The 25,804-nt window shown below is 41.4% G+C and overlaps 1 long non-coding RNA gene across 2 annotated transcripts in view; it reads right to left on the reverse strand.

Moving 5' to 3' along the window:
- LOC108588615 (uncharacterized) overlaps positions 1-23,273 on the reverse strand; it is a 79,683-nt gene extending 56,410 nt beyond the window's left edge. For both annotated transcript variants that reach the window (XR_004735214.3, XR_013527826.1), the window contains exons 1-3: positions 20,607-23,273; positions 19,108-20,002; positions 15,835-18,498 (exon numbers count right to left, since the gene is read on the reverse strand). This is a non-coding gene — a long non-coding RNA (uncharacterized LOC108588615). The remainder of the gene's footprint in view (positions 1-15,834; positions 18,499-19,107; positions 20,003-20,606) is intronic.
- Positions 23,274-25,804: the final 2,531 nt, after the last annotated feature.

Here is a 25,804-nt window from a genome sequence, read left to right on the forward strand (position 1 = left end):
AAAGAACTCAAGCACTGATCTTAAGTTTTACAACAGTGATGTCATCTCCGGGAACAATCTGGGGAAGCTCAGACTGCTGGAGCCAGAGGCCGCATGACCCCTAAAATGTAATCTCTAATCTTGCCTAATTTGTAAGTCCTGCAAAGACAGACTGATCTGCAGGCAAGAAGGGAGTCTTTTTGGGAAAGGGCTATTATCAATTTTGTTTCAGAGTCAAACCATGAACTGAATTCCTTCCCAAAGTTAGCTCAGCCTATGCCCAAGAATGAACAGGGACAGCTTAAAGGTTAGAAGCAAGATTTCTGACACAAATGTGATTTAGAAGTATCACATCATGGTCCTATAATGCAAGGTTTATAACATTAACAAATGACCTTATTTCCTTTAGGACAGGGGTCCCCAACCCCTGAGCCCTGGACTGGTACATGTCTGTGGCCTGTTAGGGACTGGCCCACCCTCTGTTAGCAACTGGGCCACACAGCAGGAGGTGACTGGCAGGCAAGCGAGCAAAGCTTCATCGGTATTTAGAGCAACTACCCATCATGACATTACTGCCTGAGCTCTGCCTCCTGTCAGATCAGCAGCCGCATTAGATTCCGATAGGAACGGCCAGGCGTGGTGGCTCACGCCTATAATCCCAGCACTTTGAAAGGCCAAGGTGGGTGGATCACCTGAGGTCCGGAGTTCCAGACCAGCCTGGCCAACATGGTGAAACCCCATCTCTACTAAAAATACAAAAAAAAAAAAGTATTAGCCAGGGGTGATGGTAAGCACCTGTAATCCCAGCTACTTGGGAGGCTGAGGCAGGAAAATCACTTGAACCCGGGAGACTGAGGTTGCGGTGAGCCAAGATCAAGCAATTGCACTCCAGCCTGGGTAACAAGAGCGAAACTCCGTCTCAAGAAAATAAAAATAAATTATAAATAAATTTTTAAAAAGATTCTCCTGGGAGCACAAATCCTATTGTGAACCGTGCATTCAAAGGATCTAGATTGTGTGCTCCTTATGAGAATCTAATGCCTGATGGTTTGTCATCGTCTCCCATCATCCCCAGATGGGACCCATTGCAGGAAAACAAGCCCAGGGCTCCCACTGATTCCACATTATGATGAGTTGTATAATTATTTCATTATATATCACAACGTGATCATACTAGAAATAAATTGCACAGTTGCGTTTGAATTATCCCGACACCATCCCTCCCACCCTGGTTTGTGGCAAAGTTGTCACCCACAGAACGAATCACCTGTGCTAAAAAGACTGGGGACCACTGCTTTCGGCACTATCCCTAAAATTTGCAGCCTGTGTCACTAGGGGGCACAGGTCTACTGCTTCAAGTAATCTAATACCCTACTTTCTTGAGACCCAATTTTAACCAGGAATTTTCCAGAAATATGTGTGCATGCTCATTAAAATGGCTAGACATAACAGGCTTGAAGAGGACGTAAGGCACTTTAAGAGCCCATGCTTGGAAGGAGATTTGTGTCTGTGCTGAGCCTGGCTCCTAGGGAGGATCTGACACTAATTAGCTGCTCAACAAACACTGGTGGAGTGGACGGAGAATGAACAGAAGGAGTCTTTCCGAAGTGGGTATGACATGGTGTTCTCAATAATCACAACTTTTATCATTCTCAACAGTAAATGACTGTATTCTGCTCATGGGCTTTTTGTCATAGAGGAAGATCCCTCAACAGGCTTGTTTTATTCCATGAACAGTCTGACCCGCATCCCAGAGTCCCTCTGGGGAAACTGAATTGGCCGTATTTGGAATATGTCCTCCTTCAAGGGTATCAATGTGGATTAAAGTAAAAATGTTCATGTGTATTTCCAGCAGTCTTCAATACAACAGGGAGAGGAGCAGATAGGAAAGGACGAGAGTGGCTCTGTGGCAAGAATAACATTGTTACACTCAACAGGCGTGGAAAGCAGCCGTTTCTGGTTTCTTTTGCCAACATATGCTCAGTGGTGACTGCAGGTTTCCTTCTGATCCTGTTGGATAGGCCTCACTTTTCTTACTTTAAAATGAGGACAATATTACCTGCCTCCTAGGGTCATTGTATCAGTGAGCTGCTACCTGTAAACTGCCTGGCACAGTACTTAGCAACTCTCACGCAGCTTCAATCAATATTCTAGACTGGGACTAGATAGACAATACACTCCGGGAGTGTCTTAGTCAATTTCGGCTGCTATAACAGAGTATCTTAGACTGCGGTAATGAATGAACAACAGAAATTGCTCATTGTCCTGGAGCCTGGGAAGTCTGAGATCAAGGGACCAGCAGATTTGGTGTCTGCCTCACAGACGGTGACTTCCTGCTGTGTCTTTACGTGGCCGAAGGGGGCAAGCAAACTCCCTCTGGCCTCTTTAATGTGGGCACTAATCCCATCCCTGAGGGCTCTGCCCTCACGACTTAATCGCTTCCTCAAAGGCCCCACCTCTTACAACTATCACATTGGAGATTAAGTTTCAACATATAATTTGGGGTAACACAAATACTCAAACCATAACGCGGATACTCAGTAACTTTGCTCACATGAAAATTCTAGTTAAGTGATGGAACTGAACTTTGACCCCAGGTCCACCAATTTTAAAACCCACACCTTTTAAATTGTCCTGCAATCCTAGCTCTTTCTGTATTAAGAAAACCGTTTAAGACTTGTTTTCCCATCAAAATGTTACTCTTTCATCTTCTGTTCACAGTTTCATCTGTTTTGTTCCTTTTGAAATTTTCTTTGAGTTGTTCTTAACGTTTCTGAGTTTGCATATTCTTTGAACATCTAATAGAAGTTCTGCACCATCTCTGCCTCCCGAAAAAAATGCCAGATAAGAAGGTTACATATTCACCAAAATCTTGCATAGAATATACACTATAAAAGTCTATTCTAAATCCTCTTTTCCAAAGACCTTATTTTTATGAAAATCACTTTTCAATGTTCAATTGGTACCTCATTAAGAACTATGTCAAAAGCAAAACTATTTAATGTCTGTTTTAAATTAAAAAAAAAAATTTTTAAACAGAATCTCACTCTACTGCCCAGGCTGAAATGCAGTGGCACCATCTTGGCTCACTGCAACCTTCACCTCCGGGTTCAAGTGATTTTCTGGTCTCACCTTCCCAAGTAGCTGGGATTACAGGCATGTGCCACAACTACCAGCTAATTTTTTTTTTTTTTAATTTTTAGTAGAGATAGGGTTTCGCCATTTTGGCCAGGCTTGTCTCAAACTCCTGACCTCAAGTGATCCACCTGCCTCAGCATCCCAGTGTTCTGGGATTCCAGGTGTGCGCCACCATCCCCAGCCTAAGTTTTAAATTTTCTAAGAACTCCAGCTTGTAGAAAAATTGAAATATAGAGCAAAGCAAAATGAGCTAGCAATTACTTTTTTTTCCTAGGGATTAAAGATAGCTAGTATACAAAATTTAGTATGACTTCGGAAATATAAGTTGATTCATGTTACATATATAATTTTATACTTTTTCAGGTAGCATTATATATAAACATTTCTCAATTTTATGCATGAAAATAACTGCATTAGAATCCCTAAAATATGAACATTTTCCAGTTTAGGTTGTTTTTCATTTTTTTGAGATAAACTTTTAAATATTTGATGTTGCTCTTTGAATTAGTCACAGTATGAGATCACTGAATCTAATGTATGCTTTTTAAAAGGCTTGTTGCTACATTCTGACAAACTGTTTTCCCAAATGAAAACATTGCTTCCAACTTTCTGTAGGCAGTTCATGCATGTGTAAATAGAAGCACAATTTTCTTATGCACAAATTTCGATTTTTGTGATTTTGTTACATAACACCAGCCTAACAGCTTAAACTCAGTTTCTGCATATGTGTAGCAAAAAATTTGAGCTTGTCCCGAGAGCTACTCTCTAAACCCTGGGATTTCTGGAAAGACAGGACTGCCTTTGTTTTACATGTTCCCTGTCCTGCACACCAGACCTGCTGGTTTATACTAGCAAGTTGACTCAAGGCAGTTCCACTGGGCCATGTGATATCAGCCCAACCTTTGTAGGGGGAGACTGAGTTCAACCACGGGGCAATCAATCAATCTATCAATCATGCCTACAAATGAAGCCCCAGTAAAAACTCTGGGCATTGAAGTTAGGGACGCTTTTCCGGTTGACAATACTGAGCGTATTGCCGTAATACCTCAATGTCAAGAGAGGAGCATGTCCTGTAGTAAACAGAAGCTTTGCGTTTGGAACCTTTCCTTAAATATTCAATACATGATAATACATCAGAATTAACCAGTCCCTACACATGGACATATGTACAAATATGATCCTTAGAATAAGGACACAATAAAACAATGTATTAGTATTGTGATTTTTATTCGAAACACAATAAAACGATTTATTTGTATTGCGATTTTCAGTTTTCAGTGCTTTTACATTCCTTGTTGTATTCACTGCTGCTGGCGCTCCTGAGGCTGACCTGCCTCTGGTGGCAGTCACTGTCCGTTCCTTTTTCTGGAGTTCGCCTTTCCTTCTTTGTCTGAAGACTCAAAAAGTAGGTCAAATCAATTTAGTGCCAGACTTAACGCTCCGGGACTGTCAACCTTCAACCCTCTCTGAGAATAAGAATAAGCTGAGGAGCTTAAAAATAACACTGCAGAGGCTTGGGCCCCACCCACAGAGGCTCCAATTCGATTTGCCAGAGGTACAGCCTCCGCACCAGTATTTTCAGAGTTCCTTAGGTGATGTTGAAGCACAGTCAGGAGCAAGAGTCAGGCTCTCACGTACGATAAATTCAAGAATTAAAATCTAAGGCTCTAAGTGAAGTAAAGTAAGTTAGCACCTACTTTTTAAAAATAACCACACCTCATATGTTTAAAATAATTATTTAATATTTAATGTAAAGGCTTCAGCAATGAGATTAGCTAAATAAGGCTTACCTGTGTAGCCCCCGGCACTTGTATGAAACAAAGCTGATGTAGACAGTAAGCCTGGGAGGTGGGCCTTGGTGGCTCATGCCTGTAATCCCAGCATTTTGGGAGGCCGAAGTAGGGGGATCACTTGAAGTCAGCAGTTTAAGACCAGCCTGGCCAACATGGTGAAACCCCAATTCCACTAAAAATACAAAAATTAGCCAGGTCCAGTGGCATACACCTGTAGTCCCAGCCACTTGGGAGGCTGAGGAGGACAATCTCTTGAACCCAGGAAGTGGAGGTTGTAGTGAGCTGAGATCATGACACTGCACTCCAGCCTGGGCGTCTCAAAACAAAAAGCAAGTAAGGCTGGGAGAAAAACTTCCAAACTGGTGGGATAAGGACCTCTGAATATCTGTTCCTCCACATAGCAATGTGAACAGTTTCAACATGGTCAGAATCAACATCTTCACAACTCTGAAAATTAGCCAGAGGCTCACAACCATCTGAGAAATATTTATTTGAGAGCATAGCTGAATTCAGCAGAAACTGAGCTTCAGGTGTTGTAAGCAGCCTTATTTCCTTTCCTCTCCATCCAGCCCCATGGCAGCCTCCAAAGGCCACAGCCTAGCAGCTGTTCCTGCTTTGAAAGTCAGCAGCCTCCGAGGGAGCAGGACAATGATAGTGCTCTCAGCAAGCCTGATCTCAAGACACAGCTGGGGAAAGCAAGGGCTTGGCCACAAATATGAAAAGGAAAATCCAGGGAATGAGATATCCATAGGAGACTTTGAATATGTACAAGATATCTTAGGAAAAATGAAGACCCACACAGGGACAAGGCTGTGTACATAACCAGTAAAATCTCTCACCTGGAGGTGACCTTGAGGACTTCTGCAAACAGGAAGTCAAGGTTAAGGCAGAGGTGCAAACTGCCGGAGCCCTGCAGGTGTGCCTCACTGTACACTCAGAGCCCCTGGTGAGAGTAGCAGACATTGGCTCAAGGCTTTCAGGGAAGTTTCTGTCTAATGATTAACTGACCCCTAAGCTAACCAGGCCCAAACTTCAGAGGCCACAGAGAACAGAGAACAGAGACTACAGAATTAGTTTAGAAAAGACTGTAAAAAAACAACAACAGACCGGGGAACTGAGACGGAAAAACTGATTTTAAGAGTTGCCATATTATATTAACGTTTTCATTAATAGATTTTCTTTTGTAGAGCCATTTTAGGGTTAATCAAAATTAAGCAGCTAATACAGAGTCCACACCGCATCCCTGTTCCTTTTTTCCTCTTTCTTTCTTTCTTTCTTTCTTTCTTTCTTTCTTTCTTTCTTTCTTTCTTTCTTTCTTTCTTTCTTTCTTTCTTTCCTTCTTTCCTTCTTTCCTTCTTTCTTTCTTTCTTTCTTTCTTTCTTTCTTTCTTTCTTTCTTTCTTCTTTTCCTTCCTTCCTTCCTTCCTTCCTTCCTTCCTTCCTTCCTTCCTTCCTTCCTTCCTTCCTTTTTCTTTCTTTCTTTCTTTTTTTTTTGAGAAGGAGTTTTGCTCTGTTGCCCAAGCTGGAATACAGTGTTGCAATCTTGGCTCACTGCAACCTCCACCTCCTGGGTTCAAGCAATTTTCTTGCCTCAGCCTCCTGAGTAGCTGAGACTATGGGTACCTACCACCACGACCAGCTAATTTTTGTATTTTTAGTAGAGATGGGGTTTCACCATGTTGGCCAGGATGGTCTCCAATTCCTGAGCTCAAGTGGTTCTCCTGCCTCGACCTCCCAAAGTGCTGGAATTAGAGGCATGAGCCACCACAGCAGGCCAGCTCGCCTGCTCTTAACAATGAATGAGTGTGATATATGTGTTATAATTGATGAGCCAATATTGACAGATTATTATTAACTGAAGACCATAATCTACATTACGGTTCACTCTTTTATTTTATTTATTTATTGTTTTCCTTTTTGGTACAGGGTCTCCAGCCATTGCTCAGGCTGATGTGCAGTGACATAATCATAGCTCACCGCAGCCTCAAACTCCTGGGTTCAAGCAATCCTCCTGCCTCAGCTCTTGAATAGCTAGGACAACAGGTGTGTTGCACACCACACCTAGCTAACTTCCTTTTTCTTTCCAGAAATGAGGTCTCATTATGTTGCCCAGACTGGTCTTGAACTCCTGGGCTCAAGCAATCCTCTCATTTCAGCCTCCCAAAGTGTTGGGATTACAGGCATGAGCCACCACAACTGGCCCTTTTATTTGTTATTTTTTAGACTCCTGGCAAGCTGTGAAAGGGTTCCTCTTTACATTCTATGGGTTTTGACAAATGTCTAATGACATGAGTCCACCATTAGAGTATGATACAGAACAGTTTCACTGCCCTGAAGCTCCACTGGGCTCCACCTATTCATTCCCGTTCCCTTCACTGAAATACTGAGAACTGCTGGGTTTTTTTTACTGCTTTTTTTTCTATCCTTCCTCCAGCACTTTATTTGTCCATCCTCAAGAGTGCACAGCTCAGGTGGGGTCTGACCACTCTCTCTTCCAAAAAGGCCAAAATAAGGGTTCTCTCAATACTGTGAAAATGACCACACTGCCCAAAGCAACCTACAGATTCAATGCAATTCCCATAAAAAATGCCAACATTATTTTTTCACAGAATCAGAAAAAATAAACAATCCTAAATTTCACATGGAACCAAGAAAGAGCCCACATAGCCAAAACAATCATAAGCCATGAAGAACAAATCTGGAGGCGTCACATTACCAGACCTCAAGTTATACTACAAGGCTATAGTTGCCAAAACAGCATGGTACTGGTATACAAATAAGCACAAAGACCAATGGAACAGAACAGAGATCCCAGAAATAAAACCAAAAACAACCAAACGACCTTTGACAAAGCATGAAAAACATAAATTGGGTATTTAATATATGGTGCTGAAGTAATGGCAAGTGACACGTAGAAGAATATACTGGATCCTCACCTCTCATCTTTACAAAAACAGTGCATCAAAGACTGAAAGCTAAGTCTCAAAACCATAAAAATTCTAGAAGATAACCTTAGAAAAACTCATGTGGACATCAGCGTAGGCAAAGAATTCATGACTAAGACCCCAAAAGCAAATGCAACAAAACCAAAAATAAATAGGGCCTCATTAAATTAAAAAGCTTCTGCACAGCAAAATAAATAATCATCAGATTAAACAGACAAACCACAAAATGGGAGAAAATATTTGTAAACTGTGCATCCGACAAAGAGCTAGCATCCAGAAACTCCAAGGAACTCAGACAAATCAGCAAGAAAAAAGGCAAATAATCCCATTAAAAAGCAGGCAAATAACATGAGCAAACATTTCCTCAAAGAAGATACACAATTAGTGCTTCTGTGGTCGCAATTTAAAACAGAAGAAGATACAAAATGGCCAAGAAACATAGGAAAAAATACTCAACATCACTAGTCAGGGAAATGTAAAGCAAAACCACAATTAGACGCCAGCTTACCCCTGGAAGAATGGCCATTACTAAAAAGTCAAAAAACAATAGATGCTAGTGTGGATAAAGGGATTGCTTACACACTGCTGGTGGGAATGTAATTAGTACAACCTCTATGGGAAACAGTATGGAGATTCTTTAAAGAACTAAAGATCCACTTCAGCCACTTGATCCAGCAATCCAGACACTATTGGGTCTCTACCCAAAGGAAAAAGAAGTCATTATGTGAAAAATATATATGTTTTCTGCAGCCCAATTCACAATTGCAAAGATATGGAACCAACCTAAGTGTTCATCAGCCCATGAGTGAATAAAGAAAATATGGTATATATACACCATGGAATGCTACTCAGCCATACAAAGGAATGGAATAATGTCTTTTCAGCAACTTGGATGGAGCTGGAAGTCACTATTATAAGTGAAGTAACCCAGGAATGAAAAACCAAACACGAGAAGTTCTCACTTAAGGGTGGGTGGGGAGCTATGAATTCCCAAATTCATAGCTCCCCACCCACCAAATTCATATGTATGCAGAGTGATACAATGGACTTTGTAGACTCAGAAGTGGGAGAAGGAAGGATGGATGCAATATAAAAAACTACATATTAGGTACAATGCACTCTATTCTGGTGACAGTACACTAAAACCTCAGAATTTACCACTATATAATTCATCCATGTAACCAAAAACCACATGTACTACAAAAGCTATTGAAATAAACGATAATAATAAATAAACAAGAGTTCTCTGCCCAGGGCACGAAGCTGACCTGGGCACACCAGGGGAGGAACCACCTACTCTCAGGCCTGAAGGAGGTGCTGCTGGGCTGCCAGCACTTTAGGAAGGAACCAGACCCAAGCCACACTCACTGCCATGGGGTAAGGGGCAGGGGCAGGGTGGGGGCCGGGAGGGACATAGTCCCATCTGTCCTGGCACGGTGCCATTCTCATATGCAATGGGTAGTCAGTGAACACATGTTGGTCACCAACTCACAAAGCACATACATGGAAATGAAAATGGTTTGGGGAGGCTGGAGGGTGGCCCTCCAGCCAGCGTTCTGCCTCCTGGTCACATATGGGCTTGTTCCTGCTGTAGCCAGGAGTTGTGGGCATAGGACACAGTGTTCCAAGTGTCCATGTAGCTGTCCATTCACATCAGGATGCACTTCTGCTCAAAATTGTCCAGAGATTCCCCCACCCCACCTTCTCGATGCGCTTCCAGAAGCACCTGTCTGCGGGTGCCATGCAATGTGCACCTTCACCTGTTCCACGACCAGCCCCAGGTCAAACCTTCTGCTGCTTGAGCCCCTGAAATCCAAGCAGAAGCTCCCCTCCATGGCTCTGCAAAGTCAACCAGACAGGCTGTCTGCGCCCACCTGTCCTCTTTACTGTTTCCATAGCTTTGCCTTTCCTAGAATGTCATGTAGTTGGGGCCATACAGTATTTAGCCTTCTCGCACCGGCTTCTTTCACTCAGCAATGTGTTTGTCTTGGTTTAATGGCTCATTTTCTTTTTATTGTTAAATAAGATGCTATTATATGGATGTACCATACTTTGTTCATCCATTTACCTATGGAAGGATATATTGTTTGATTCCAGTTCTTTGCAATTATGAATATAAACATTTGTGTACAAGTTGTGTAAGTAGCATAAAGATGTAAACAGCAGACACTGGGGACTCCAACAAGGAGGAGAGAGAGGGGAACACGGATTGAAAAGCTCCCGATTGGGTATTGTGTCCATGATTTGCGTGACAGTTTCAGCAGAAGCCCAAACCTCAGCGTTACACAATATATCCATATAGAAATTGGCACATATACCCCCGAATCAAAATTGTTTTAAATGCCATGGTGGGGAGCAAATTAAGAACATAGGTTTTTAACTCATCTGGGGAAATACTTAGGAACATAATTGTTGAATTACACGGTTAGATTATGTTTTGCTTTGTCAGAAACTACTAAACTGTCTTCCAAAACGGCTGTACCATTTTGCAATCGCACTAGTGAAGAAAGCGTTCCTGTTGCTCCACATTCTTGTCAGTACTTGGTATGGTCAGATGTTTGGATTTTAGCAATTTTAGTCTGTGTGTCGTAATATGTCACTGTTGTTTTAATTTGCAATTCTCTAATGGCATGTGATGTTGAGTATTGTTTTCTATGCTTACCTGCCATCTGTCTATATTCTTTGATGAGGTGTTCTGTTCAGATTTTTGGGGGGGCCCATTTTTAAATGGAGTTGTTTGCTTCCTTATGGTCAAGCTTGAGTTCTTTGAGCTGGTCATGCTGGCTCACTCCTGTAATCCCAACACTGGGAGGCTGAGACACGTGGACCACTTGAACCCAGAAATTTAAGACCAGCCTGGGCAACATAGTGAGACTCTACAAAACTATAAAAGAATTAGTTGTACTCCCAATTACTAGGGAGATCACTTGAGCCCAAGAGGCAGAGGTTACACTGAACCAAGATTGCACCAGTACACTCCAGGCTGGGCAACAGATGAGACCCCGTCTCAAAAAAGGGGGGTGGGTTATTTGTATATATTTTGGTTGCAAGTTCTTTATGAGATATATATGTTCCATAAACACTGTCACCCACTCTGAAGCTTGTCTTTTCGTTCTCTTAACAGTATTTTTCACAAATCAGACATTTAAAATTTTAACAAAGTCCAATTTCTCCATTTTTTTTCTTTCATGGATAGTGCTTTTGGTATTGCACTGAGTCATCTCCCATTTCGATTTTCTCTGTTATCTTCTAGAAGTTATAAAAACATAAAGTTTCTACAGTTTACATTTAGGTCTATGATCCATTTTGAGTTAATTTTTTGTGAAAGGTCTAAAGTTTGTATCTAGATTTATTCGTGTATTTTACATGAGACGTCTAGTTGTTCCAGCTGTCTTTTTCTGGTTTTGATACTAAGAAAATGAATAAATGAATGAATGAATTCAGAAGAATTCCCTCTAGTTCTATTTTCTGGAAGAGAATGTAAATAATTTCTGTGATTTATCACTTAATTCTTTGGTAGAACTAACCAGTAAAACCATCTGGGCCTGATGCTATCATGTTGGAAGTGTATTGGCTGTTTATTCAATTCCTTTAATAAATAAGACCTAATCATAATACTTGTTTTTCCCTGAATGAGTTTTGTTAGATTATGCCTTTAAAAAAAAATTGTCCGTTTCATCTAGGTTCTCAAATCTGTGGGCATAGCACTGTTTATAATATTCCTTTATTCTTCTTCTTTTTTTTTTTTTTTTTTGAGACGGAGTTTCGCTCTCATTACCCAGGCTGGAGTGCAATGGCGCGATCTTGGCTCACCACAACCTCCGCCTCCTGGGTTCAGGCAATTCTCCTGCCTCAGCCTCCTGAGTAGCTGGGATTACAGGCACGCGCCACCATGCCCAGCTAATTTTTTGTATTTTTAGTAGAGATGGGGTTTCACCATGGTGACCAGGATGGTCTCGATCTCTTGACCTTGTGATCCTCCCGCCTCGGCCTCCCAAAGTGCTGGGATTACAGGCTTGAGCCACGGCGCCCGGCCCTATTATTCTTTTTATGTCCACGGTGTCAGTAGTGATGGCCGCTCTTTCGTTTCTTATGTTAGTATTTTGTACTGTTTCTTTTTGTCTTGGTTAGCCTGGCTACAGTTTCATCAATTTAATTGATCTTCTCAGAGAAACAGCTTTTGGTTTTGTTGATTTTCTGCTTTCAATTTTATTAATTTTTGGTCTAATTTTATTTCTTTTCTTCTGCTTGCTTTAGGTGTATATTCTTATTTCTCCAGTTTCCTAAGATGAGAGCTTAGATTATTGAATTTTGATCTTCTTCTTTTTTACCATATGTATTGATTGCTGTAAATTTTCCTATAAACATTGTGTTTACTACATTCCTCAGGTTTTATTAAGTTGAATTATTATTTTATTTAGTTCGAAATACATTTTAATTTCTCTTGTGACTCTTCCTTTGACCTATGTGTTACTTAGAATTGCATTGTTTGGTCTCCAAATACTTAGAATTTTTCGGTTATATTTCTATTGTTGACTTCTAGTTCAATTCTATTATGGTGTAAGAATATGTTGTGTGATTTGTATTTGCTGAAATTTCTTAAGGTGTTTTATGACTCAGAATATGATTGATCATCACCATGGTCATGGTAAGTGTCCATGTGAGACTGAAAACAGAGAGAAATTGTAGAAATGAATCAAATGTACATTCTGCTGTTGCTGAATGATGTGTCAGTTTGATCCCGTTTATTGACAGATGTCTTCAGTTGAACTAGATCCTTGCTGAATTTCTGCCTGCTTAATCTGTCCGTTATAATAGAGAGATTGTAACTGACAGATAGAAAGTCTTCAAATATAATCAGAGATTTGTCTATTTTTTCTATTAGTTTCAGTCCCATATAACTTGACAGTTTGTTCTTAGGTGCATACACATTAAAGATGTTATATCTTCTTGGATAATTGATTCCTTTACCATTATGTAATTATGCTCTTTATTCTGGATAAATATCTACCCCAGCTCTCTTTTGTTTAGTGTTTGCATGATATATTTTTCTTCATCCTTTTAACATATCTGTGTCATCACAAAGTGGATTTCATGTAAGCAACATATAATTGAGGGATTTTTTTTTAACACATTCCGTCTGTCTCTATTTCTTAGCTGGCATATTTAGACCATTCACATTTAAATTGATTGATATAGTTGAATTAATATCTACTCTATTTGTTACTCTTATATTTCTGGAATTTGTTCTTTTTGTGGTCATGCCCTCTTTTTCTGCACTATAATATTTTACATGTTCACTTTTCAACCAAAATTGTTATGAGACATGCAAATAAACAGCAAAGTACAGCCTCTGCATAGGGAAAAATGTAGTTAACAGAAACGGTTCCTAAGGAAGCTCAGATGTTGTACTTTATTGCTAATATAGTACTGATAGAGCATTTTACTGCTAAAAGACTTTAAATCTGCTATTATAAATATGTCAAAAACCTATAGAATACAATTCCTCAAGAAATAATGTATGACAATGTTGCCTTACCAGATGAGAAATATCAATAAACAGAGAGAAATTGTAGAAATGAACCAAATAGAAATTCTGGAGTTGAGAAGTATAGTAACTGAAAGAAAAAAATCACACAAAAGACTCAACAGCAGACCTGAATGGCATAAGAAAGACTCAGAAAAGTTGAAGACAATCAAAGGAGATTATTCAAACTGAGGAAGACAAAGAATAAGGGTAAAGAAAATAAAGAAAGTCAGAAACCTGTGTAACGCCATCAAATATACCAGCATACATGTACTGGAGTTCCTTAGGAAGGAGAGGAAGAAAAAAAGGGAGGCAAAAATAGTATTTAGAGAAATAAAGCTGAAAATTATTTTATTATTAAATTTTATTATTCTATTATTAAATTTTAGAGAAATTCATGTAAAAATTGATCTAGACAACTAAGAAACTACAAATTCCAAATAGGATAAATTTAAATAAACTTACATCATAGTCAAACTGCATCATAGTCAAGCTGTTAAAAGACAAAGACAAAAACAGAACCTGGAAAGCAGCAAGAGAAAATGATACATTATATACAAATGATTCTCAATGAGATCAACATTTGATTTATCATCCAAAACTATAAAAGCCAGAAGACGGTGGGTGACATAAGTAAAACTGCTGAAAGAGAACAACTGCCAACCAAAAATTCTGTATGCAGCAAGACTATTCTTCAAAATGTAGAAGAAAGGAAGATATTCCCAGACCAACAAATGAAAATGTATCACTAGCAGCCCTGCTGTATGAGAAATAGTAAAGGAAGCCCTTCATGCTAACATGAAGGACATTAGACAGTAACTCAAATCCACATGAAGAAATAAAAAGGGCTGATACAGGTAGCTACATAAGCAAACATAAAAGACAGTACACATATGACCCTTTTCTTCTCCAATCTGATTTAAAAGATAATTGCATATAGCAATAATTTTTTAAATGTATTGATGAGTTTGTCATGGATAAGGTAATTCGAATGATAATCACAGCACAAAGGAGGTGGGGGAGGAAAGAGTGTTATTTTTGTGTGAAGTTTTTGTATGCTACTGAAATTAAGATTTTTTAAAAATAGGATGCTAGTTGTAATATCCAGGGCACCACTGAGAAAATCACTCCAAAAATATGTTAAAAAAAAACAAGAGGTAAAATGTAAAATATTGAGTAAAATAGTGAGAAGTCAATCAAGAAGTAAGAAGTATAGTAAAATGAGACAACAGGAAACGTCTATCTAACAAGAAAGAGAAACTGATGGGATGTAACACGTAAGAAAATCACATAGCCAAATGCTAGAAGTAAATCTTACCTCATTGTTAATTATGTTAAATGTAAATTATTAAACACTATAATAAAAAGGGAGAGATTGGCAAACTAGGCTTTAAAAAAGAAAAAAAAAACATGCTCCAACTACATGCTATCTACAAGAGATACATTTGAGGGTCAAAGACACAAATTGGTTGAAAGTAAATGTGGAAAAAGGTCTTGTAAGAGAAGAGTAACCAAACTGAAGATGGAGTGGTTCTATTAACATGAGACAAAATGATATTCAGACAAAAGCTCTTTCTAGATGTAAAGGATATTTTTAATGACTAAAGCATCAATCAGGAAAACGTAATTACAGACGAGGAAATAATTTAATAAGGAATAGGTAAATTCATATAGACAGAAAGGTTGCCAGAGGCTGGCAGGAGAAAATGGGCATAAAGTTTCCTTTAAGTTATTATAAAATGTCTAAAATTCGAATATACTGTTAATCTACTGTATCTGTGAATATACTTAAAACTACTAAACTGTACATCTTAAAAGAGTAGATTTTGCACCATATGAGTTATATCACAATAAAGTTGTTTTTTTTTTTTTAAAGCAGACTTCCAGGATGTTGCTATCATCCTATTATTGACTTTAAGGTGAATAAGGGAGTCTGGGATAGCGTATGGATAACGTCAGCTTCATTGTTCTCAGTGATTCTGGTCTGAAACACTTTGAATAAAACTGACTCCATTCATCCTTGGTAAATAACAGCTAATGGCCTAAACAATGTTATTATTTGGCAAATCATCACTAATGGTTGCCACGTTTCAGTTGTTGACTAGGAGTAAGAGAGCAAGACATGGAAAACTTACACCTTCTGTAGAGAAAAACATACTGCACCAGTGATTGAAAGACCAACTGTTTGCCTGGTATTAGCTTACAACCTCCCTAAGTCACCTCTGACAGAGAAGCTGATTTTCTTCCCAGTCATTTACTGGGGAAAAAGGAGGCTGAGGGTCCACTGCGATTCTGAGAGACCTCCAGGGCTCACCATTTCTGGTGGGTGTTGCTCATGATGGAGATTGTATCAACACCATATTTTCAACTATTTTCAAATAACCGGATTCCAAGTACTGCCCTATAAAAGGACGCCTTTTATAAAAGAAGTAACATACTTGAAACTTACTTACCTTAATGAAAGTGAATTTCTAGATTTCTAGAACATGTGGAAGTCCGGAAATCCTGGACATGAATATACACATCTACACCATATGTCATGTGCACGGGAGCCTTCCTTATTTCCCTTGCTAACTGTCTCCACTGGTTTTAATACCAAAGTTGTTTAGCTATCATGTCATAAACCTGGCAGAGAAGTGAATTTATATTTGGAAAAAGGTCATGTGATAATGCTGTGTTATGGAAATATCTTCTGTTGCAAGAGTCGACCACGTACCATATCCTATTTTGCAGTTGTAACGGTAGAAGGAGCAGTATTTTGATGTCTCTGGGATGTCTGTGAAAATCAACAATCCAAGTGGCTTCAAGGTTTCTATTAACTTTTTATGAGCCCTAGTCATGCACTAAGATTTCAACTGATAGTGGAACCATTTGGTTCCTGGGAAATAATAGTCCTGGACTCACTAGTAATTTGCTAATAGAACTTTTGTACATTGTTACATGTTGACCATCAAAGCGATGGTAAATCAAACTTTGTATACAACTACCCTGTCTTAGGAAGTAGAATCCCTCATGAGGTAGATTTATCATCATTTAATCTGCAATTCAGCAGAAAGTTGTTGCAAAGAGCAATATTCTAGATCTAAAGTGTCAATCTCTGGCTTCCTCATGCTCGGCCCAAACGCAGCCTCTCCCGAGCTCATACAATCCCTCTATCTAAACCCTTTCCCTTTCCTAAATCTCTACTATGCTTTTGTTTCTTCACAGCATTATTCCCAAACAGTATTACCGTTGCTTAATTTTCTATTCCTTTCCACCTCCACTACCAAACTTTATATGCAGACGTTTTCTTGTTCACTAACACTGAGGAGAATGGCGGCTGCACACAGTGAGCACACAGAGCATTGTTTGCTGAGTGAATAAATAAAAGTTCACTTGCGGCTGTGAACACAAAAAGTGGTAGCGTTTCCTAGCTCCCCAGCCATGAGGAAATGTGAAAGTGCGTGAATCATAGTTCTTCACCAGGCTGGAATCTGGTCAGGCAAACTTCTGTCTTCTCTGAGGGCTTCCTGTGGACATCCCTGACTCTGGTCTAGAGGGTCCTGCTTGCCAGGTTCAGGTTTTCTGGAACCCGAACATGTGACATGCAGAAAGGAAGAGAGTGATGGCTTCTATCTAAATGCTGGTGGTATTTTAAACCTCTCTCAAAACTGCACACTATTTTAAAACCTCGTGGTAAGTGACGCTTGCCTGGTACAATCCCATCTGCTTCTCTCTGTCCTCCAGAGCAGCTGTGTGTTGCTACAGGAAATTACAAACTGAGCTGAATGGTTTCACTCTATATTCATGACCTCAAAACTGAAATGGGCCCTCACTGCTACCCAGGAATCCTAGTGTTTCTTTAGTAAGATAACGGTCCCGTTTCCCCAGGCAACTGTTTCCAGCCTTTTTTCTTTTCTAATCTCTCACCCATAGTTGTCTCATTGAGACTCTAGAAGCCATGAAATGAAGCACCTTTCTACCTTTCACCACCAATCTAAACACCTAGCCCTGCCTTCCCCAACCCTTTCTCATTCAGCTATAGGAGAAGAAATATTTTTCCTTGTTACAGGCTGTTAAGTCCCAGCCCGCAACCCCCAACACCCCCAACTACCAAATTCCTATGTTGAAATTCTAACCTCTTAGTACCTCGGAATGGGGCTGTATTTGGAGACAGGGTGTTTAAAGAGGTGACGTTAAAATGAGGTCATGAGGGTAGGCTCTACTCCAATAGGCTTGGTGCCCTTATAGGAGGAAGTCTGAGCACAGACACATGAAGGGGAGGCGATGCGAAGACCTGGGAGAAGACACCACCTACAAGCCGAGGGACGAAGCCTGTACAGATGCTTCCCTCGCAGCCCTCAGAAAGAACCAACCCCACCAACACCTTGATCTTGGACCTTCGGCCTCCAGATCTGTGACACAGTTCGTGCTTTTGTCCATGGTACCCAGTTTGGGTACCTGATTACGACAGCCCCAGCAAACAGACACAGTCCTAGTATCAAGGGACAATCTCATGATCTGCGGTGTGGTGCACCTGTCTACCTGTCTCCCCTAGACAGCGCCGCCTTCGGTCTACTGTCTCTTGAATCACCAGCCTCTTCCTGTTTTCCAGATTTCTCCTCGCCACTGCAGCAACCATCTCTTGATCCTTTGTCCAGACGCCACTGAAATGTTTTCTGTCTGCACATGTGCTGGCTTGGCCTCCTCGGTTCACCTTTCCCCTGAGGAAATCCCGTCTAGCTCCAGCCTTGATCACACCACCCAGCCTTGCCAAGCCCATTGGCTTCCCTGCCTCTCTGTGCGGGGGGAACGTCTCTGCCCTCATCTTGGGCAATCTCTCAGTGGCATCCAACACAGCTGCCTGGTCCCATTCCAGAAACACTCCCTCCCTTAGCTCCTGGGCACTACCCTCTGTTATTTTCCTCCTACCTGGTTGATCTTCCTTAATCTTCGTTGACAGCTTTCTCCAGGAATAGACCCTTGGTGCTCTTTCCTCTCTACACATTCCTCCAAGGTGGTTTCATCTTACCTTATGTCTTAAGCCTGTGCAGGCTTCGTCCCTCGGCTTGTAGGTGGTGTCTTCTCCCAGGTCTTCGCATCGCCTCCCCTTCATGTGTCTGTGCTCAGACTTCCTCCTATAAGGGCACCAAGCCTATTGGAGTAGAGCCTACCCTCATGACCTCATTTTAATATCAACTATATCAGATGCCTCTTAAACTTATCATTTTAGCCCAGAACACTCCTCTGAAGTCCAGACTCATATGTTTGACTGCTTGCTTGCCTTTTCTATTTAAATATATCTGTAAACATTCAAACTGGAATGATTCATTTTTTCCCCTAAGCATATCCCTCTTCCCCAATCTTTCCCACTGTCCTTCTAACATCTCAGGTCCAAGTCTCGTGATCTATCTTGATCCCCACCTGTTATTATCCACTATGTCCAATCAATCAGTAAATTCTGTCGATTTTGCCCTTAAAACATTTACGGAATCACCTACCGCTTTCTCTCCCGCTACCATTCACTGGTGTAGGTCACTGGTTCTTCTCACTATAGGGTTTGTGATCATGTCAACAACTTACTAACAGGTTTCTCCCCTACTCAAATCACTTCCCATACAGAAACCAGAGTAAAATTCTTAGTACCTAAACTGGGTCATGTCATTTCCCTCCTTCAAATCCTCAAGCAGCTTCTCGTTGCCCGTAAATTAAAACCCTGACTCACAGAACGCAGCGCCAATGCCCACCTGGATGGCCTCCTTCCTGCCCCTCCATCTGCCTCAGGCTCCAGATGGGTCCCTTGGTCCCTTTCAGCAGTCCACGGCCACTCTGCACACTTCCAGCTTCTTTGCCTCTTGCAAGACCGGGTTTATATGTTGCGTTCTCAGAGAGGACTTCCTGGCCATCCTCCACAGCAGGTTTCTCTCTGTTTCTCTTTCCCAGTGCCCTGATTTGGTTTTTCCTGCATTGCATGTGTCACCATTTTTAGTCATTTTGTTTGTGCCATTATGGGTTTTATCATCTCCTCCACCAGACTGTAAGTTTCACAAAAGTATGGACCATGTTTATCCAGCTTATCATTTTAACCCTGGTACCTGTCACAGTCTAGTGAGTAACACATTAATCAACAGTAAGTCACAAAGGGCACATATTTTAGAAAATGCAAGAACAACTCTACTCTCGGCTCTCAATTACTCCTAACTATGAAACAAACAAACAAACAGAAACTGGGATTTTAGCACCTACCACTGAAGCTTCAAATCTATATACAGAATGGTGACTCGGCCTCACCTTCAACTCAGCAGCACACCGTTTACTATTTCCTGACCACCAGTGGGAGCAGTCACGGTGTACCAGGGTATAACGAAGTAGCAGAAAAAGCAAAAATCTCCATGTAGTATTTTTTCAAGAATAACCAGCATCCTGGCCTGTGTAAGTAACATCACAGGCCTATAGCAATGTCACATATCACACTTTGTATGAAAGAAGAGGCCACTTGGCCCCAAAGGTATTATGTAAATGCCTAACATGATGCAAACATGATTCACTGATTTCAAAGAGGTAAAGAAGTCCCAGGCACCTTGTTGTGAACTGAACGTGAGCCCGGGAATCTCGTCCACCGCAGCTGATTTGGCCTCCTGTCTGAGGAGAAGAAAGTCAAAGGTTAGCTTTCCAATAGAAGCAGAGCTCAGACTTCAAAGAAACACCTGTGTCAGTGCAGATACTTTATTTTATTTTATCTTCATTTTTATTTTTTTATTTCTTTCTCAGACGGAGTCTCAGTCTGTCACTCAGTCTGGAGTGTAGCAGCGCAGTCTCGGCTCACTGCAACCTCTACCTCCCAGGTTCAAGCAATTGTCCTGCCTCAGCCTCCCAAATAGCTAGAATTACAGGCACATGCCACCACACCTGGCTAATTTTTTGTGTTTTTTAGTAGAGATGGAGCTTTACCATGTCGGCCAGGCTGGTTTTGAACTCCTGACCTCAAGTGATCTATTTGCCTTGGCCTCCCAAAATGCTAGGATTACAAGTGTGAGCTGCTGTGCCCAGCCTTTTTAAATTTTTTAATTTGATTTTTTGAAGATGAGCCAGACTCAAGGCTTAAGTTTAGAAAGCTTATCTGAGAGGTGCACAGCCAGACGGTGAGGTGCGGAAAAAGACAAAGCGAGGCAGGGATCATGAGACAATGCCCGGTGTGGTACCACCCTCCACAGTCAGCTGCAGACTGCAGACAGCCTTTACCAACCTATCTTCAGGCAGGACTCCGGAGCAGCCTACAGCAGAATGAACGGAGGAAGAAGTATATTTGCCCAGCTTCTTCTGAGGCGGGAGGTGGAACTTGACTCTGGAGGCAGGGCTCAGACACTAGAGCAGATTGAGAACTAGTTAAAAAAGGGAAAAGGTGAAAGCACCTACTCTTTTGTGTGAGGGGGTGGGGTTAATTTTTTATTTTTTTTATTGCATTTTAGGTTTTGGGTTACATGTGAAGAACATGCAAGATTGTTGCATAAGTACATACATGGCAGTATGATTTGCTGCCTTCCTCCCCGTCACCTATATCTGGCATTTCTCCCCATGCTATCTCTCCCAAACTACCCACCCACTGCTGTCCCTCCCCTAGTTCCCCCATACAGACCCCAGTGTGTGATGCTCCCCTCCCTGTGTCCATGTGTTCTCATTGTTCAACACCAGCCTATGAGTGAGAACATGTGGTGTTTGATTTTCTGTTCTTGTGTCAGTTTGCTAAGAATGATGGTTTCCAGGTTCATCCATGTCCCTACAGAGGACACGAACTCTTCATTTTTGATGGCTGCATATTATTCCATGGTGTCTATGTGCCACATTTTCCCTGTCCAGTCTATCATTGATGGGCATTTGGGGTGGTTCCAGGTCTTTGCTATTGTGAACAGTGCTGCAGTGAACATTCATGTGCATGTGTCCTTATAATAGAGGAATTTATAATCCTTTGGATATATACCCAGTAATGGGATTGCTGGGTCAAATGGAATTTCTATTTCTAGGTCCTTGAGGAATCGCCACACTGTCTTCCACAATCACCTACTCTTAACATACACACCTGGGTGCCATGTCAGTTTACCACTGCCAGGGCAACACCCAGAAGTTACTGCCCCTTTCCATAGCAAAGACCTGATGACCCAGAAAGTACCACCCTTTTTCCAGAAATTTCTGCATAATTCTCCCCTTGGTTTACATAGCATTAAATGTTGGTATAAATATGCCTGCAGAAATGCCTCTGAGCTGCTGCTCTGGGCACACGGCCTGCGGGGGAGCCGTGCTCTGCAAGTACACTGCCGCTTCCATAAAAGGTACCCTCTAACACCACGGGCTTGTCCTTGAATTCCTTCCTGGGTGAAGCTAAAAACCCTCCCAGGCTAAGCCCCAATCTGGAGGCCCATCTGTATTCCATTTCTCATTGTTCAAAGGTTACTCACTCCATAGAGGACTAACTCCTACACTTCTGGATCTTGTCCTCTGGCCTCACGGGGCCAGGTGAGAAGCTAACACCCACATCACATTTCACCATCTAGTCTGAAAGTGGAGCACTGACTCAGCCCAAGCGAGCCACCAGCTGAGAGACAAAGGAGACGAGGGTCAGGGGAACTGAAATGCAGCAAGCCCATCTGCAATCTCAAATGTTCTCTTCGAATTTCCTTAACAGGAGACAATCCCAGCGAAATTTCAGCACTTCCTGAATAAGTTACCTTTTTTTTTTAGGAAGTTCTAACTTATCTCAAGCCGCAGTCTGACTCCCAATGACTGTGCTGTTATTACCTCCACTTATATTGCTTTTATGGCACAGCAGGCAATGGACTGAGCACACTACAAATATTATCTCGTATTTGCCTTCCAATAAGCCTATGAGGTTAGTGTGAGTTTCCTTAGAATAGAGATGAGGAAACAGAGCTTCAAGAAACTGACTACCATGTCCAACTGCCCATAACTATTGAGGAGTGAGCTGGCATGTGAGCCTCAGCTGCTGGCTTCAAGGTTTGGGCTTAACCACCTTGCTGGACTGACCCCTTCAGGTCCCCTTCGTCAGGATGGTTCCTCCAGGTGACACAGAAGCTTAATCTCTTATTCTTCAAGTACTAGAGGCCGCTTTCACACCCTAAGCCATGACTCCGATCATCTTGGTCAAGCCACGTCAGTCCCATAAAGGTTCTTGGAGATCATTTCTTTATACAGCCACTTCCTAACTTGGAGTGCAAATGAGGAGAATATAAAAAGTCCTCCTCCATTTTCCATTTAAATTTGATCTTTCTCCAAGTAACAGAACATACACACACACACACACACACACATGCACACGCACACACACACCACACACACACACACACACACACACACACATCTTTTCTCACAGCATCTGGTCCTATAATCTGTCATGAAGAAATTTACAGCTGCATTCCACAGCTTGTTTTTCACATTTAGAAGTGTTTTTGTTTTCCAGCAGAACTATCAAGTGTTACTATATTAAATGTATTTACAGTGTTTCTATTTTGTCTCCAGAAAACTCTGATTTCTCAAGGACTTCCTGAAAACTAATCACCAAAGCCTTGCGAAAGAAAGTGAAGGGCAGGCATGGTGTCTCACACCTGTCATAACAGCACTTTGGGAGGCTGAGGCAAGTGGATCACCTGAGGTCAGGAGTTTGAGCCGAGCCTGGCCAACATGGTGAAACCCCTTCTGTACTAAAAATACAAAGAAAAGAATGGCTGGGCATGGTGGCAGGAACCTGTAATCCCAGCTACTTGGGAGGCTGAAGCAAGAGAATCACTTGAACCCAGGAGGTGGAGGTTGCAGTTAGGTGAGATCACACCATTGCTGGTGGGATCAGAACATTTTATAACAATGTCACCATTGTTATAAAATGTCCCTGGGGGACAGAGCAAAACTCTGTCTCAAAAAAAAAAAAAAAAAAAAAAGAAAAGAAAAGTAAAATACCAGAATAATATTTGCTGCTCTGTACTCTTTATTTCAAAATTTCTAAATTCTATATGGTCATAATCCTTATCAATCAAATATCTGATAGTTACAGAATATTAAGTCACTTGAAGTAAGGTTACCTTTTAGAATAGAGAAGTACAGGGAATAGCTGGGACACAGATTTGCATAAACTTTGCTTTGGATCATAGCTTTGCAACTGCTACTAGCTGAACAATCTTGGGAAAATCACTTCAATTATTTAAGCCTTGTTTCTGGTAAATTAAGGGTAATGGGTTCTATCTTAGAGAATATAGGGAGGATTGACGTAGCATAACAGTCGTTTCTGACTCATCTTTAATAGCCAATAAGTGGTCTGAGTGATTTGATGATGGCTATTCTCATCGTAAACTCATAAGTGGAGGTAAGCAAGCTTTGCAGTCTTCAAGATTACTGATTAGTATCTTACTCTTTATCACATTCAACCCTCAAACATTTTCCACCATACTTAGTGGCTCTATGCATTTTTTTCCAGGCAAATTAATGTCAATATCTCAACACAGCTGCATATTCAAAGATGGGAATACAAGGGCTGGGTGTGGTGGCTCATGCCTGTAATCCCAGCACTTTGGGAGGCTGAGGTGGGAGGATCACCCGGGGTCAGGAGTTTGAGACCAGCCTGGCCAACCTAGTGAAACCCCATTTCTACTAAAAATACAAAAATTAGCTGAGCATAATGGTGGGTGCCTGTAGCCAGCTACTTGGGAAGCTAAGGCAGGAGAGTCACTTGAAGCTGGGAGGCAGAGGTTGCAATGAGCCGAGATTGTGCCTCTGTACTCCAGCCTGGGTGACAGAACAAGACTCCATCTCAAAAAAAAAAAAAAAAAAAAAGACGAGAATACAAGTCCAAAGAGAATACCTGGCAATATATTAATGTTTTTTAAAATCCCACAATATATTAATTTGCAAAATAATTCTGAAATGAAATTTTTTGGAAACAATGAATATGCTAGTCCCCCTTGACAGTCTGCATGTCCACTGGCATAATAAAGACTCAAAAGGCCGGGCACGGTGGCTCATGCCTGTAATCCCAGCACTTTGGGAATGCTGAAGTGGGCAGATAACCTGAGGTTGAGAGTTCGAGACCTACCTGACCAACATGGAGAAACTCCATCTCCACTAAAAATACACACACACACACACAAATTGGCCTGGCATGGTGGCACATGCCTGTAATCCCAGCTACTCAGGAGGCTGAGGCAGGAGAAGCACTTGAACACAGGAGGCAGAGGTTGTGGTGAACCGAGATCATGCCGTTGCACTCCAGCCTGGGCAAAAAGAGCGGGACTCTGTCTTAAAAAAAAAAAAAAAATCCTTACAATAAAGAATCTGTTTAAATTCGTGTTAACTTATGTTTTCTGAAATTATTTGGACATAAACTGTTTTTGTTTGTTTTTTACAGAACATCTAGTACTCTCTTGCTGAACTCTAGTGTCACAGAGAACATGGCCTGGGAACACTTATTAGAAAACGTACGACGATACTACTAAGGTACAAATGAGAAAGCTGCAGGCAGGACCACAAGGGAGGGTTTCTGGAAGAACTGAGAATCACTATTCGATGTGTCTCCCTGCTGCTGAGGAACTCGGAGGTATAGAGGTACAAGGCAGTAGCGCAGGTGCACTTAGCAAGAAAGTCAATTTCATTCAGATCGTTGGTGTGAAGTGAAACAGCACATTTGTGTCTAAGGCAAAAAGAAGTGTACCTTTCTATTGGCTCAGGGACCGTGGAAACAGTCTGTTAATTCTGGTGGTGTCTATACTAGAAAGGCTTTATTTTTACCAATATTGATTTAATTTGTGATTCTGTATTTCAAATACTGCATTGCCTTTAAAAAAGTAAGTAGTCACACAGGGTAATTTGGTGAGTCTCCCGAAGACAAGTTCTGCTGGCTGGGCTCACGCCTGTAATTCCAGTACTTGGGGAGGCCAAGGCAGGTGGATCACCTGAGGTCAGGAGTTTGAGACCCGTCTGACCAACATGGCAAAACCCGTCTCTATTAAAAATACAAAAATTAGCCGGGCATGGTGGCACAAGTCTGTAATCCCAGCTACCTGGGAGAATCACTTGAATTTGAAAGGGGGAGGTTGCAGTAAGCCGAGATCACACCACTGCACTCCCACCTGGGTGGCAGAGCAAGACATCGTCAGGAAAAAAAAAAATAGGTTCAGCTTCGAGGCTGAGCAGTGAGGATGCGCCGGCAGGGCGCACACTTGCAGCCACGGACACTCAGCTTGAGCTCTGCTACTGGCAAGCTGTTGCAGCCTTCAGAGATCAGCGTCCTCTGTAAGCTTGGAGCAACATGACTCATGCAGCAGCGTTTTCAACAGCACTAAACTCTGTACACATAGGTATTCGTATCGATGTGAATGTGGTTACAAGGTGGGGAAGAAAGGTTTACAAATGTATGAGCAAAAAATGTCATGGCCACAAACTTGG

This window comes from Callithrix jacchus, chromosome 16, assembly GCF_049354715.1.
Source record: "Callithrix jacchus isolate 240 chromosome 16, calJac240_pri, whole genome shotgun sequence".
In the NCBI taxonomy this organism is placed as follows: domain Eukaryota; kingdom Metazoa; phylum Chordata; class Mammalia; order Primates; family Cebidae; genus Callithrix; species Callithrix jacchus.